Here is an 18,511-nt window from a genome sequence, read left to right on the forward strand (position 1 = left end):
ACGACTTTATTCTCGTAATTTTACGACTTTATTCTCAAAATATTACTACTTTATTCTCAAAATATTACGACTTTATTCTCAAAATATTACGACTTTATTCTCGTAATTTTATGACTTTATTCTCAAAATATTACTACTTTATTCTCGTAATTTTACGACTTTATTCTCAAAATATTACGACTTCATTCTCAAAATATTACGACTTTATTCTCAAAATATTACGACTTTATTCTCAAAATATTACGACTTTATTCTCATATTATTATGACTTTATTCTTGTAATTTTACGACTTTATTCTCATATTATTATGACTTTACTCTCGTAATATTATGACTTTATTTTCGTAATTTTACGACTTTATTCTCAAAATATTACGACTTTATTTTCGTAATATTATGACTTTATTCTCATATTATTATGACTTTATTCTCGTAATTTTACGACTTTATTCTCATATTATTACGACTTTATTCTCAAAATATTACGACTTTATTCTCGTAATTTTATGACTTTATTCTCAAAATATTACGACTTTATTCTCATATTATTATGACTTTATTCTTGTAATTTTACGACTTTATTCCCATATTATTATGACTTTACTCTCGTAATATTATGACTTTATTTTCGTAATTTTACGACTTTATTCTCAAAATATTACGACTTTATTTTCGTAATATTATGACTTTATTCTCGTAATATTATGACTTTATTCTCAAAATATTACGACTTCATTCTCAAAATATTACGACTTTATTCTCGTAATATTATGACTTTATTCTCGTAATTTTACGACTTTATTCTCAAAATATTACGACTTCATTCTCAAAATATTATGACTTTATTCTCGTAATTTTACGACTTTATTCTCAAAATATTACGACTTTATTCTCATAATATTACGACTTTATTCTCAAAATATTATGACTTTATTCTCGTAATTTTATGACTTTATTCTCAAAATATTACTACTTTATTCTCGTAATTTTACGACTTTATTCTCAAAATATTATGACTTTATTCTCGTAATTTTACGACTTTATTCTCGTAATTTTACGACTTTATTCTCAAAATATTACGACTTTATTCTCAAAATATTACGACTTTATTCTCGTAATTTTATGACTTTATTCTCAAAATATTACTACTTTATTCTCGTAATTTTACGACTTTATTCTCAAAATATTACGACTTCATTCTCAAAATATTACGACTTTATTCTCAAAATATTACGACTTTATTCTCGTAATATTATGACTTTTTCTCGTAATTTTACGACTTTATTCTCAAAATATTACGACTTTATTATCATATTATTATGACTTTATTCTTGTAATTTTACGACTTTATTCTCATATTATTATGACTTTACTCTCGTAATATTATGACTTTATTTTCGTAATTTTACGACTTTATTCTCAAAATATTACGACTTTATTCTCGTAATTTTACGACTTTATTCTCATATTATTATGACTTTATTCTCGTAATTTTACGACTTTATTCTCGTAATTTTACGACTTTATTCTCAAAATATTACGATTTTATTCTCAAAATATTACGACTTTATTCTCGTAATTTTATGACTTTATTCTCAAAATATTACTACTTTATTCTCGTAATTTTACGACTTTATTCTCAAAATATGACGACATTATTCTCATAATATTACGACTTTATTCTCAAAATATTATGACTTTATTCTCGTAATTTTATGACTTTATTCTCAAAATATTACTACTTTATTCTCGTAATTTTACGACTTTATTCTCATATTATTATGACTTTATTCTCGTAATTTTACGACTTTATTCTCGTAATTTTACGACTTTATTCTCAAAATATTACGACTTTATTCTCAAAATATTACGACTTTATTCTCGTAATTTTATGACTTTATTCACAAAATATTACTACTTTATTCTCGTAATTTTACGACTTTATTCTCAAAATATTACGACTTCATTCTCAAAATATTACGACTTTATTCTCAAAATATTACGACTTTATTCTCAAAATATTACGACTTTATTCTCGTAATTTTACGACTTTATTCTCATATTATTATGACTTTATTCTCGTAATTTTACGACTTTATTCTCGTAATTTTACGACTTTATTCTCAAAATATTACTACTTTATTCTCGTAATTTTACGACTTTATTCTCAAAATATTACGACTTTATTCTCATAATATTACGACTTTATTCTCAAAATATTATGACTTTATTCTCGTAATTTTATGACTTTATTCTCAAAATATTACTACTTTATTCTCGTAATTTTAGGACTTTATTCTCAAAATATTATGACTTTATTCTCAAAATATTACGACTTTATTCTCGTAATTTTATGACTTTATTCTCAAAATATTACGACTTTTTTCTCGTAATTTTACGACTTTATTGTCAAAATATTACGACTTCATTCTCAAAATATTACGACTTTATTCTCAAAATATTACGACTTTATTCTCGTAATATTATGACTTTATTCTCGTAATTTTACGACTTTATTCTCAAAATATTACGACTTTATTCTCATATTATTATGACTTTATTCTTGTAATTTTACGACTTTATTCTCATATTATTATGACTTTACTCTCGTAATATTATGACTTTATTTTCGTAATTTTACGACTTTCTTCTCAAAATATTACGACTTTATTTTCGTAATATTATGACTTTATTCTCAAAATATTACGACTTTATTCTCGTAATTTTACGACTTTATTCTCATATTATTATGACTTTATTCTCGTAATTTTACGACTTTATTCTCATAATATTAAAACTTTATTTTCGTAATATTACGACTTTATTCTCGTAATTTTACGACTTTATTCTCGTAATTTTATGACTTTATTCTCAAAATATTACTACTTTATTCTCGTAATTTTACGACTTTATTCTCAAAATATTACGACTTTATTCTCGTAATTTTACGACTTTATTCTCATATTATTATGACTTTATTCTCATTATATTACGACTTTATTCTCATTATATTACGACTTTATTCTAAAAATATTACGACTTTATTCTCAAAATATTACGACATTATTCTCGTAATTTTATGACTTTATTCTCAAAATATTACTACTTTATTCTCGTAATTTTACGACTTTATTCTCAAAATATTACGACTTCATTCTCAAAATATTATGACTTTATTCTCGTAATTTTACGACTTTATTCTCAAAATATTACGACTTTATTCTCGTAATTTTACGACTTTATTCTCAAAATATTACTACTTTATTCTCAAAATATTACGACTTTATTCTCAAAATATTACGACTTTATTCTCGTAATTTTATGACTTTATTCTCAAAATATTACTACTTTATTCTCGTAATTTTACGACTTTATTCTCAAAATATTACGACTTCATTCTCAAAATATTACGACTTTATTCTCAAAATATTACGACTTTATTCTCAAAATATTACGACTTTATTCTCATATTATTATGACTTTATTCTTGTAATTTTACGACTTTATTCTCATATTATTATGACTTTACTCTCGTAATATTATGACTTTATTTTCGTAATTTTACGACTTTATTCTCAAAATATTACGACTTTATTTTCGTAATATTATGACTTTATTCTCATATTATTATGACTTTATTCTCGTAATTTTACGACTTTATTCTCATATTATTACGACTTTATTCTCAAAATATTACGACTTTATTCTCGTAATTTTATGACTTTATTCTCAAAATATTACGACTTTATTCTCATATTATTATGACTTTATTCTTGTAATTTTACGACTTTATTCCCATATTATTATGACTTTACTCTCGTAATATTATGACTTTATTTTCGTAATTTTACGACTTTATTCTCAAAATATTACGACTTTATTTTCGTAATATTATGACTTTATTCTCGTAATATTATGACTTTATTCTCAAAATATTACGACTTCATTCTCAAAATATTACGACTTTATTCTCGTAATATTATGACTTTATTCTCGTAATTTTACGACTTTATTCTCAAAATATTACGACTTCATTCTCAAAATATTATGACTTTATTCTCGTAATTTTACGACTTTATTCTCAAAATATTACGACTTTATTCTCATAATATTACGACTTTATTCTCAAAATATTATGACTTTATTCTCGTAATTTTATGACTTTATTCTCAAAATATTACTACTTTATTCTCGTAATTTTACGACTTTATTCTCAAAATATTATGACTTTATTCTCGTAATTTTACGACTTTATTCTCGTAATTTTACGACTTTATTCTCAAAATATTACGACTTTATTCTCAAAATATTACGACTTTATTCTCGTAATTTTATGACTTTATTCTGAAAATATTACTACTTTATTCTCGTAATTTTACGACTTTATTCTCAAAATATTACGACTTCATTCTCAAAATATTACGACTTTATTCTCAAAATATTACGACTTTATTCTCGTAATATTATGACTTTTTCTCGTAATTTTACGACTTTATTCTCAAAATATTACGACTTTATTATCATATTATTATGACTTTATTCTTGTAATTTTACGACTTTATTCTCATATTATTATGACTTTACTCTCGTAATATTATGACTTTATTTTCGTAATTTTACGACTTTATTCTCAAAATATTACGACTTTATTTTCGTAATATTATGACTTTATTCTCAAAATATTACGACTTTATTCTCGTAATTTTACGACTTTATTCTCATATTATTATGACTTTATTCTCGTAATTTTATGACTTTATTCTCAAAATATTAAAACTTTATTTTCGTAATATTACGACTTTATTCTCGTAATTTTACGACTTTATTCTCAAAATATTACGACTTTATTCTCGTAATTTTACGACTTTATTCTCAAAATATTACGACTTTATTCTCACAATATTACGACTTTATTCTCGTAATTTTACGACTTTATTCTCAAAATATTACGACTTCATTCTCAAAATATTATGACTTTATTCTCGTAATTTTACGACTTTATTCTCAAAATATAACTACTTTATTCTCGTAATTTTACGACTTCATTCTCAAAATATTACGTCTTCATTCTCAAAATATTACTACTTTATTCTCGTAATTTTACGACTTTATTCTCAAAATATTACGACTTTATTCTCAAAATATTACGACTTTATTCTCGTAATTTTATGACTTTATTCTCAAAATATTACTACTTTATTCTCGTAATTTTACGACTTTATTCTCAAAATATTACGACTTCATTCTCAAAATATTACGACTTTATTCTCAAAATATTACGACTTTATTCTCAAAATATTACGACTTTATTCTCATATTATTATGACTTTATTCTTGTAATTTTACGACTTTATTCTCATATTATTATGACTTTATTCTCGTAATTTTACGACTTTATTCTCATAATATTACGACTTTATTCTCGTAATTTTACGACTTTATTTTCAAAATATTACGACTTTATTCTCGTAATTTTACGACTTTATTCTCAAAATATTACGACTTTATTCTCAAAATATTACGACTTTATTCTCGTAATTTTATGACTTTATTCTCAAAATATTACTACTTTATTCTCGTAATTTTACGACTTTATTCTCAAAATATTACGACTTCATTCTCAAAATATTATGACTTTATTCTCGTAATTTTACGACTTTATTCTCAAAATATTACGACTTTATTCTCGTAATTTTACGACTTTATTCTCATATTATTATGACTTTATTCTCGTAATTTTACGACTTTATTCTCGTAATTTTACGACTTTATTCTCAAAATATTACGATTTTATTCTCAAAATATTACGACTTTATTCTCGTAATTTTATGACTTTATTCTCAAAATATTACTACTTTATTCTCGTAATTTTACGACTTTATTCTCAAAATATGACGACATTATTCTCATAATATTACGACTTTATTCTCAAAATATTATGACTTTATTCTCGTAATTTTATGACTTTATTCTCAAAATATTACTACTTTATTCTCGTAATTTTACGACTTTATTCTCAAAATATTATGACTTTATTCTCGTAATTTTACGACTTTATTCTCATATTATTATGACTTTATTCTCGTAATTTTACGACTTTATTCTCGTAATTTTACGACTTTATTCTCAAAATATTACGACTTTATTCTCAAAATATTACGACTTTATTCTCGTAATTTTATGACTTTATTCACAAAATATTACTACTTTATTCTCGTAATTTTACGACTTTATTCTCAAAATATTACGACTTCATTCTCAAAATATTACGACTTTATTCTCAAAATATTACGACTTTATTCTCAAAATATTACGACTTTATTCTCGTAATTTTACGACTTTATTCTCATATTATTATGACTTTATTCTCGTAATTTTACGACTTTATTCTCGTAATTTTACGACTTTATTCTCAAAATATTACTACTTTATTCTCGTAATTTTACGACTTTATTCTCAAAATATTACGACTTTATTCTCATAATATTACGACTTTATTCTCAAAATATTATGACTTTATTCTCGTAATTTTATGACTTTATTCTCAAAATATTACTACTTTATTCTCGTAATTTTAGGACTTTATTCTCAAAATATTATGACTTTATTCTCAAAATATTACGACTTTATTCTCGTAATTTTATGACTTTATTCTCAAAATATTACGACTTTTTTCTCGTAATTTTACGACTTTATTCTCAAAATATTACGACTTCATTCTCAAAATATTACGACTTTATTCTCAAAATATTACGACTTTATTCTCGTAATATTATGACTTTATTCTCGTAATTTTACGACTTTATTCTCAAAATATTACGACTTTATTCTCATATTATTATGACTTTATTCTTGTAATTTTACGACTTTATTCTCATATTATTATGACTTTACTCTCGTAATATTATGACTTTATTTTCGTAATTTTACGACTTTCTTCTCAAAATATTACGACTTTATTTTCGTAATATTATGACTTTATTCTCAAAATATTACGACTTTATTCTCGTAATTTTACGACTTTATTCTCATATTATTATGACTTTATTCTCGTAATTTTACGACTTTATTCTCATAATATTAAAACTTTATTTTCGTAATATTACGACTTTATTCTCGTAATTTTACGACTTTATTCTCGTAATTTTATGACTTTATTCTCAAAATATTACTACTTTATTCTCGTAATTTTACGACTTTATTCTCAAAATATTACGACTTTATTCTCGTAATTTTACGACTTTATTCTCATATTATTATGACTTTATTCTCATTATATTACGACTTTATTCTCATTATATTACGACTTTATTCTAAAAATATTACGACTTTATTCTCAAAATATTACGACTTTATTCTCGTAATTTTATGACTTTATTCTCAAAATATTGCTACTTTATTCTCGTAATTTTACGACTTTATTCTCAAAATATTACGACTTCATTCTCAAAATATTATGACTTTATTCTCGTAATTTATTTTCGTAATATTACGACTTTATTCTCGTAATTTTACGACTTTATTCTCGTAATTTTATGACTTTATTCTCAAAATATTACTACTTTATTCTCGTAATTTTACGACTTTATTCTCATATTATTATGACTTTATTCTCGTAATTTTACGACTTTATTCTCGTAATTTTACGACTTTATTCTCAAAATATTACTACTTTATTCTCGTAATTTTACGACTTTATTCTCAAAATATTACGACTTTATTCTCATAATATTACGACTTTATTCTCAAAATATTATGACTTTATTCTCGTAATTTTATGACTTTATTCTCAAAATATTACTACTTTATTCTCGTAATTTTAGGACTTTATTCTCAAAATATTATGACTTTATTCTCAAAATATTACGACTTTATTCTCGTAATTTTATGACTTTATTCTCAAAATATTACGACTTTTTTCTCGTAATTTTACGACTTTATTCTCAAAATATTACGACTTCATTCTCAAAATATTACGACTTTATTCTCAAAATATTACGACTTTATTCTCGTAATATTATGACTTTATTCTCGTAATTTTACGACTTTATTCTCAAAATATTACGACTTTATTCTCATATTATTATGACTTTATTCTTGTAATTTTACGACTTTATTCTCATATTATTATGACTTTACTCTCGTAATATTATGACTTTATTTTCGTAATTTTACGACTTTCTTCTCAAAATATTACGACTTTATTTTCGTAATATTATGACTTTATTCTCAAAATATTACGACTTTATTCTCGTAATTTTACGACTTTATTCTCATATTATTATGACTTTATTCTCGTAATTTTACGACTTTATTCTCATAATATTAAAACTTTATTTTCGTAATATTACGACTTTATTCTCGTAATTTTACGACTTTATTCTCGTAATTTTATGACTTTATTCTCAAAATATTACTACTTTATTCTCGTAATTTTACGACTTTATTCTCAAAATATTACGACTTTATTCTCGTAATTTTACGACTTTATTCTCATATTATTATGACTTTATTCTCATTATATTACGACTTTATTCTCATTATATTACGACTTTATTCTAAAAATATTACGACTTTATTCTCAAAATATTACGACTTTATTCTCGTAATTTTATGACTTTATTCTCAAAATATTACTACTTTATTCTCGTAATTTTACGACTTTATTCTCAAAATATTACGACTTTATTCTCAAAATATTACGACTTTATTCTCGTAATTTTATGACTTTATTCTCAAAATATTACTACTTTATTCTCGTAATTTTACGACTTTATTCTCAAAATATTACGACTTTATTCTCATAATATTACGACTTTATTCTCAAAATATTATGACTTTATTCTCGTAATTTTATGACTTTATTCTCAAAATATTACTACTTTATTCTCGTAATTTTACGACTTTATTCTCAAAATATTATGACTTTATTCTCGTAATTTTACGACTTTATTCTCATATTATTATGACTTTATTCTCGTAATTTTACGACTTTATTCTCGTAATTTTATGACTTTATTCTCAAAATATTACGACTTTATTCTCAAAATATTACGACTTTATTCTCGTAATTTTATGACTTTATTCTCAAAATATTACTACTTTATTCTCGTAATTTTACGACTTTATTCTCAAAATATTACGACTTCATTCTCAAAATATTACGACTTTATTCTCAAAATATTACGACTTTATTCTCGTAATATTATGACTTTATTCTCGTAATTTTACGACTTTATTCTCAAAATATTACGACTTTATTTTCGTAATATTATGACTTTATTCTCAAAATATTACGACTTTATTCTCGTAATTTTACGACTTTATTCTCATATTATTATGACTTTATTCTCAAAATATTATGACTTTATTCTCGTAATTTTACGACTTTATTCTCATAATATTAAAACTTTATTTTCGTAATATTACGACTTTATTCTCGTAATTTTACGACTTTATTCTCAAAATATTACGACTTTATTCTCAAAATATTACGACTTTATTCTCGTAATTTTATGACTTTATTCTCAAAATATTACTACTTTATTCTCGTAATTTTACGACTTTATTCTCAAAATATTACGACTTCATTCTCAAAATATTATGACTTTATTCTCGTAATTTTACGACTTTATTCTCAAAATATAACTACTTTATTCTCGTAATTTTACGACTTTATTCTCAAAATATTACGACTTCATTCTCAAAATATTACGACTTTATTCTCGTAATATTATGACTTTATTCTCGTAATTTTACAACTTTATTCTCAAAATATTACGACTTTATTCTCATATTATTATGACTTTACTCTCGTAATATTATGACTTTATTCTCATATTATTATGACTTTACTCTCGTAATATTATGCCTTTATTTTCGTAATTTTACGACTTTATTCTCAAAATATTACGACTTTATTTTCGTAATATTATGACTTTATTCTCAAAATATTACGACTTTATTCTCAAAATATTACGACTTTATTCTCAAAATATTACGACTTTATTCTCGTAATTTTATGACTTTATTCTCAAAATATTACTACTTTATTCTCGTAATTTTACGACTTTATTCTCAAAATATTACGACTTCATTCTCAAAATATTACGACTTTATTCTCAAAATATTACGACTTTATTCTCGTAATATTATGACTTTATTCTCGTAATTTTACGACTTTATTCTCAAAATATTACGACTTTATTTTCGTAATATTATGACTTTATTCTCAAAATATTACGACTTTATTCTCGTAATTTTACGACTTTATTCTCATATTATTATGACTTTATTCTCAAAATATTATGACTTTATTCTCGTAATTTTACGACTTTATTCTCATAATATTAAAACTTTATTTTCGTAATATTACGACTTTATTCTCGTAATTTTACGACTTTATTCTCAAAATATTACGACTTTATTCTCAAAATATTACGACTTTATTCTCGTAATTTTATGACTTTATTCTCAAAATATTACTACTTTATTCTCGTAATTTTACGACTTTATTCTCAAAATATTACGACTTCATTCTCAAAATATTATGACTTTATTCTCGTAATTTTACGACTTTATTCTCAAAATATAACTACTTTATTCTCGTAATTTTACGACTTTATTCTCAAAATATTACGACTTCATTCTCAAAATATTACGACTTTATTCTCGTAATATTATGACTTTATTCTCGTAATTTTACGACTTTATTCTCAAAATATTACGACTTTATTCTCATATTATTATGACTTTACTCTCGTAATATTATGACTTTATTCTCATATTATTATGACTTTACTCTCGTAATATTATGCCTTTATTTTCGTAATTTTACGACTTTATTCTCAAAATATTACGACTTTATTTTCGTAATATTATGACTTTATTCTCAAAATATTACGACTTTATTCTCAAAATATTACGACTTTATTCTCGTAATATTATGCCTTTATTTTCGTAATTTTACGACTTTATTCTCAAAATATTACGACTTTATTCTCGTAATATTATGCCTTTATTTTCGTAATTTTACGACTTTATTCTCAAAATATTACGACTTTATTTTCGTAATATTATGACTTTATTCTCAAAATATTACGACTTTATTCTCGTAATTTTACGACTTTATTCTCATATTATTATGACTTTATTCTCGTAATTTTACGACTTTATTCTCATAATATTAAAACTTTATTTTCGTAATATTACGACTTTATTCTCAAAATATTACGACTTTATTCTCGTAATTTTATGACTTTATTCTCAAAATATTACTACTTTATTCTCGTAATTTTACAACTTTATTCTCAAAATATTACGACTTTATTCTCGTAATTTTACGACTTTATTCTCAAAATATTACGACTTTATTCTCAAAATATTACGACTTTATTCTCGTAATTTTATGACTTTATTCTCAAAATATTACTACTTTATTCTCGTAATTTTACGACTTTATTCTCAAAATATTACGACTTCATTCTCAAAATATTACGACTTTATTCTCGTAATTTTACAACTTTATTCTCAAAATATTACGACTTTATTCTCGTAATATTATGACTTTATTCTCGTAATTTTACGACTTTATTCTCATATTATTATGACTTTATTCTCGTAATTTTACGACTTTATTCTCATAATATTAAAACTTTATTTTCGTAATATTACGACTTTATTCTCGTAATTTTACGACTTTATTCTCAAAATATTACGACTTTATTCTCGTAATTTTACGACTTTATTCTCAAAATATTACGACTTTATTCTCAAAATATTACGACTTTATTCTCGTAATTTTACGACTTTATTCTCAAAATATTACGACTTCATTCTCAAAATATTACGACTTTATTCTCGTAATTTTACGACTTTATTCTCAAAATATTACGACTTTATTCTCGTAATTTTACGACTTTATTCTCATATTATTATGACTTTATTCTTGTAATTTTACGACTTTATTCTCGTAATTTTACGACTTTATTCTCAAAATATTACGACTTTATTCTCAAAATATTACGACTTTATTCTCGTAATTTTATGACTTTATTCTCAAAATATTACTACTTTATTCTCGTAATTTTACGACTTTATTCTCAAAATATTACGACTTTATTCTCATAATATTACGACTTTATTCTCAAAATATTATGACTTTATTCTCGTAATTTTATGACTTTATTCTCAAAATATTACTACTTTATTCTCGTAATTTTACGACTTTATTCTCAAAATATTATGACTTTATTCTCGTAATTTTACGACTTTATTCTCATATTATTATGACTTTATTCTCGTAATTTTACGACTTTATTCTCGTAATTTTACGACTTTATTCTCAAAATATTACGACTTTATTCTCAAAATATTACGACTTTATTCTCGTAATTTTATGACTTTATTCTCAAAATATTACGACTTTATTCTCAAAATATTACTACTTTATTCTCGTAATTTTACGACTTTATTCTCAAAATATTACGACTTCATTCTCAAAATATTACGACTTTATTCTCAAAATATTACGACTTTATTCTCGTAATATTATGACTTTATTCTCGTAATTTTACGACTTTATTCTCAAAATATTACGACTTTATTTTCGTAATATTATGACTTTATTCTCAAAATATTACGACTTTATTCTCGTAATTTTACGACTTTATTCTCATATTATTATGACTTTATTCTCAAAATATTATGACTTTATTCTCGTAATTTTACGACTTTATTCTCATAATATTAAAACTTTATTTTCGTAATATTACGACTTTATTCTCGTAATTTTACGACTTTATTCTCAAAATATTACGACTTTATTCTCAAAATATTACGACTTTATTCTCGTAATTTTATGACTTTATTCTCAAAATATTACTACTTTATTCTCGTAATTTTACGACTTTATTCTCAAAATATTACGACTTCATTCTCAAAATATTATGACTTTATTCTCGTAATTTTACGACTTTATTCTCAAAATATAACTACTTTATTCTCGTAATTTTACGACTTTATTCTCAAAATATTACGACTTCATTCTCAAAATATTACGACTTTATTCTCGTAATATTATGACTTTATTCTCGTAATTTTACGACTTTATTCTCAAAATATTACGACTTTATTCTCATATTATTATGACTTTACTCTCGTAATATTATGACTTTATTCTCATATTATTATGACTTTACTCTCGTAATATTATGCCTTTATTTTCGTAATTTTACGACTTTATTCTCAAAATATTACGACTTTATTTTCGTAATATTATGACTTTATTCTCAAAATATTACGACTTTATTCTCGTAATTTTACGACTTTATTCTCATATTATTATGACTTTATTCTCGTAATTTTACGACTTTATTCTCATAATATTAAAACTTTATTTTCGTAATATTACGACTTTATTCTCAAAATATTACGACTTTATTCTCGTAATCTTATGACTTTATTCTCAAAATATTACTACTTTATTCTCGTAATTTTACAACTTTATTCTCAAAATATTACGACTTTATTCTCAAAATATTACGACTTTATTCTCAAAATATTACGACTTTATTCTCGTAATTTTATGACTTTATTCTCAAAATATTACTACTTTATTCTCGTAATTTTACGACTTTATTCTCAAAATATTACGACTTCATTCTCAAAATATTACGACTTTATTCTCAAAATATTACGACTTCATTCTCAAAATATTACGACTTTATTCTCGTAATATTATGACTTTATTCTCAAAATATTACGACTTTATTCTCATATTATTATGACTTTATTCTCGTAATTTTACGACTTTATTCTCATATTATTATGACTTTATTCTCGTAATTTTACGACTTTATTCTCATAATATTAAAACTTTATTTTCGTAATATTACGACTTTATTCTCGTAATTTTACGACTTTATTCTCAAAATATTACGACTTTATTCTCGTAATTTTACGACTTTATTCTCAAAATATTACGACTTTATTCTCAAAATATTACGACTTTATTCTCGTAATTTTATGACTTTATTCTCAAAATATTACTACTTTATTCTCGTAATTTTACGACTTTATTCTCAAAATATTACGACTTCATTCTCAAAATATTATGAGTTTATTCTCGTAATTTTATGACTTTATTCTCAAAATATTACGACTTTATTCTCAAAATATTACTACTTTATTCTCATAATCTTACGACTTTATTCTCAAAATATTACGACTTTATTCTCAAAATATTACGACTTTATTCTCGTAATTTTACGACTTTATTCTCATATTATTACGACTTTATTCTCATATTATTATGACTTTACTCTCGTAATATTATGACTTTATTCTCATATTATTATGACTTTACTCTCGTAATATTATGCCTTTATTTTCGTAATTTTACGACTTTATTCTCAAAATATTACGACTTTATTTTCGTAATATTATGACTTTATTCTCAAAATATTACGACTTTATTCTCAAAATATTACGACTTTATTCTCGTAATATTATGCCTTTATTTTCGTAATTTTACGACTTTATTCTCAAAATATTACGACTTTATTCTCGTAATATTATGCCTTTATTTTCGTAATTTTACGACTTTATTCTCAAAATATTACGACTTTATTTTCGTAATATTATGACTTTATTCTCAAAATATTACGACTTTATTCTCGTAATTTTACGACTTTATTCTCATATTATTATGACTTTATTCTCGTAATTTTACGACTTTATTCTCATAATATTAAAACTTTATTTTCGTAATATTACGACTTTATTCTCAAAATATTACGACTTTATTCTCGTAATTTTATGACTTTATTCTCAAAATATTACTACTTTATTCTCGTAATTTTACAACTTTATTCTCAAAATATTACGACTTTATTCTCGTAATTTTACGACTTTATTCTCAAAATATTACGACTTTATTCTCAAAATATTACGACTTTATTCTCGTAATTTTATGACTTTATTCTCAAAATATTACTACTTTATTCTCGTAATTTTACGACTTTATTCTCAAAATATTACGACTTCATTCTCAAAATATTACGACTTTATTCTCGTAATTTTACAACTTTATTCTCAAAATATTACGACTTTATTCTCGTAATATTATGACTTTATTCTCGTAATTTTACGACTTTATTCTCATATTATTATGACTTTATTCTCGTAATTTTACGACTTTATTCTCATAATATTAAAACTTTATTTTCGTAATATTACGACTTTATTCTCGTAATTTTACGACTTTATTCTCAAAATATTACGACTTTATTCTCGTAATTTTACGACTTTATTCTCAAAATATTACGACTTTATTCTCAAAATATTACGACTTTATTCTCGTAATTTTACGACTTTATTCTCAAAATATTACGACTTCATTCTCAAAATATTACGACTTTATTCTCGTAATTTTACGACTTTATTCTCAAAATATTACGACTTTATTCTCGTAATTTTACGACTTTATTCTCATATTATTATGACTTTATTCTTGTAATTTTACGACTTTATTCTCGTAATTTTACGACTTTATTCTCAAAATATTACGACTTTATTCTCAAAATATTACGACTTTATTCTCGTAATTTTATGACTTTATTCTCAAAATATTACTACTTTATTCTCGTAATTTTACGACTTTATTCTCAAAATATTACGACTTTATTCTCATAATATTACGACTTTATTCTCAAAATATTATGACTTTATTCTCGTAATTTTATGACTTTATTCTCAAAATATTACTACTTTATTCTCGTAATTTTACGACTTTATTCTCAAAATATTATGACTTTATTCTCGTAATTTTACGACTTTATTCTCATATTATTATGACTTTATTCTCGTAATTTTACGACTTTATTCTCGTAATTTTACGACTTTATTCTCAAAATATTACGACTTTATTCTCAAAATATTACGACTTTATTCTCGTAATTTTATGACTTTATTCTCAAAATATTACGACTTTATTCTCAAAATATTACTACTTTATTCTCGTAATTTTACGACTTTATTCTCAAAATATTACGACTTCATTCTCAAAATATTACGACTTTATTCTCAAAATATTACGACTTTATTCTCGTAATATTATGACTTTATTCTCGTAATTTTACGACTTTATTCTCAAAATATTACGACTTTATTTTCGTAATATTATGACTTTATTCTCAAAATATTACGACTTTATTCTCGTAATTTTACGACTTTATTCTCATATTATTATGACTTTATTCTCAAAATATTATGACTTTATTCTCGTAATTTTACGACTTTATTCTCATAATATTAAAACTTTATTTTCGTAATATTACGACTTTATTCTCGTAATTTTACGACTTTATTCTCAAAATATTACGACTTTATTCTCAAAATATTACGACTTTATTCTCGTAATTTTATGACTTTATTCTCAAAATATTACTACTTTATTCTCGTAATTTTACGACTTTATTCTCAAAATATTACGACTTCATTCTCAAAATATTATGACTTTATTCTCGTAATTTTACGACTTTATTCTCAAAATATAACTACTTTATTCTCGTAATTTTACGACTTTATTCTCAAAATATTACGACTTCATTCTCAAAATATTACGACTTTATTCTCGTAATATTATGACTTTATTCTCGTAATTTTACGACTTTATTCTCAAAATATTACGACTTTATTCTCATATTATTATGACTTTACTCTCGTAATATTATGACTTTATTCTCATATTATTATGACTTTACTCTCGTAATATTATGCCTTTATTTTCGTAATTTTACGACTTTATTCTCAAAATATTACGACTTTATTTTCGTAATATTATGACTTTATTCTCAAAATATTACGACTTTATTCTCGTAATTTTACGACTTTATTCTCATATTATTATGACTTTATTCTCGTAATTTTACGACTTTATTCTCATAATATTAAAACTTTATTTTCGTAATATTACGACTTTATTCTCAAAATATTACGACTTTATTCTCGTAATCTTATGACTTTATTCTCAAAATATTACTACTTTATTCTCGTAATTTTACAACTTTATTCTCAAAATATTACGACTTTATTCTCAAAATATTACGACTTTATTCTCAAAATATTACGACTTTATTCTCGTAATTTTATGACTTTATTCTCAAAATATTACTACTTTATTCTCGTAATTTTACGACTTTATTCTCAAAATATTACGACTTCATTCTCAAAATATTACGACTTTATTCTCAAAATATTACGACTTCATTCTCAAAATATTACGACTTTATTCTCGTAATATTATGACTTTATTCTCAAAATATTACGACTTTATTCTCATATTATTATGACTTTATTCTCGTAATTTTACGACTTTATTCTCATATTATTATGACTTTATTCTCGTAATTTTACGACTTTATTCTCATAATATTAAAACTTTATTTTCGTAATATTACGACTTTATTCTCGTAATTTTACGACTTTATTCTCAAAATATTACGACTTTATTCTCGTAATTTTACGACTTTATTCTCAAAATATTACGACTTTATTCTCAAAATATTACGACTTTATTCTCGTAATTTTATGACTTTATTCTCAAAATATTACTACTTTATTCTCGTAATTTTACGACTTTATTCTCAAAATATTACGACTTCATTCTCAAAATATTATGAGTTTATTCTCGTAATTTTATGACTTTATTCTCAAAATATTACGACTTTATTCTCAAAATATTACTACTTTATTCTCATAATCTTACGACTTTATTCTCAAAATATTACGACTTTATTCTCAAAATATTACTACTTTATTCTCGCAATTTTACGACTTTATTCTCAAAATATTACGACTTTATTCTCGTAATTTTACGACTTTATTCTCATATTATTATGACTTTATTCTCGTAATTTTACGACTTTATTCTCGTAATTTTACGACTTTATTCTCAAAATATTACGATTTTATTCTCAAAATATTACGACTTTATTCTCATATTATTATGACTTTACTCTCGTAATATTATGACTTTATTCTCATATTATTATGACTTTACTCTCGTAATATTATGCCTTTATTTTCGTAATTTTACGACTTTATTCTCAAAATATTACGACTTTATTTTCGTAATATTATGACTTTATTCTCAAAATATTACGACTTTATTCTCGTAATTTTACGACTTTATTCTCATATTATTATGACTTTATTCTCGTAATTTTACGACTTTATTCTCATAATATTAAAACTTTATTTTCGTAATATTACGACTTTATTCTCAAAATATTACGACTTTATTCTCGTAATCTTATGACTTTATTCTCAAAATATTACTACTTTATTCTCGTAATTTTACAACTTTATTCTCAAAATATTACGACTTTATTCTCAAAATATTACGACTTTATTCTCAAAATATTACGACTTTATTCTCGTAATTTTATGACTTTATTCTCAAAATATTACTACTTTATTCTCGTAATTTTACGACTTTATTCTCAAAATA

The sequence above is a fragment of the Cololabis saira genome, chromosome 5 (assembly GCF_033807715.1).
Source record: "Cololabis saira isolate AMF1-May2022 chromosome 5, fColSai1.1, whole genome shotgun sequence".
In the NCBI taxonomy this organism is placed as follows: domain Eukaryota; kingdom Metazoa; phylum Chordata; class Actinopteri; order Beloniformes; family Belonidae; genus Cololabis; species Cololabis saira.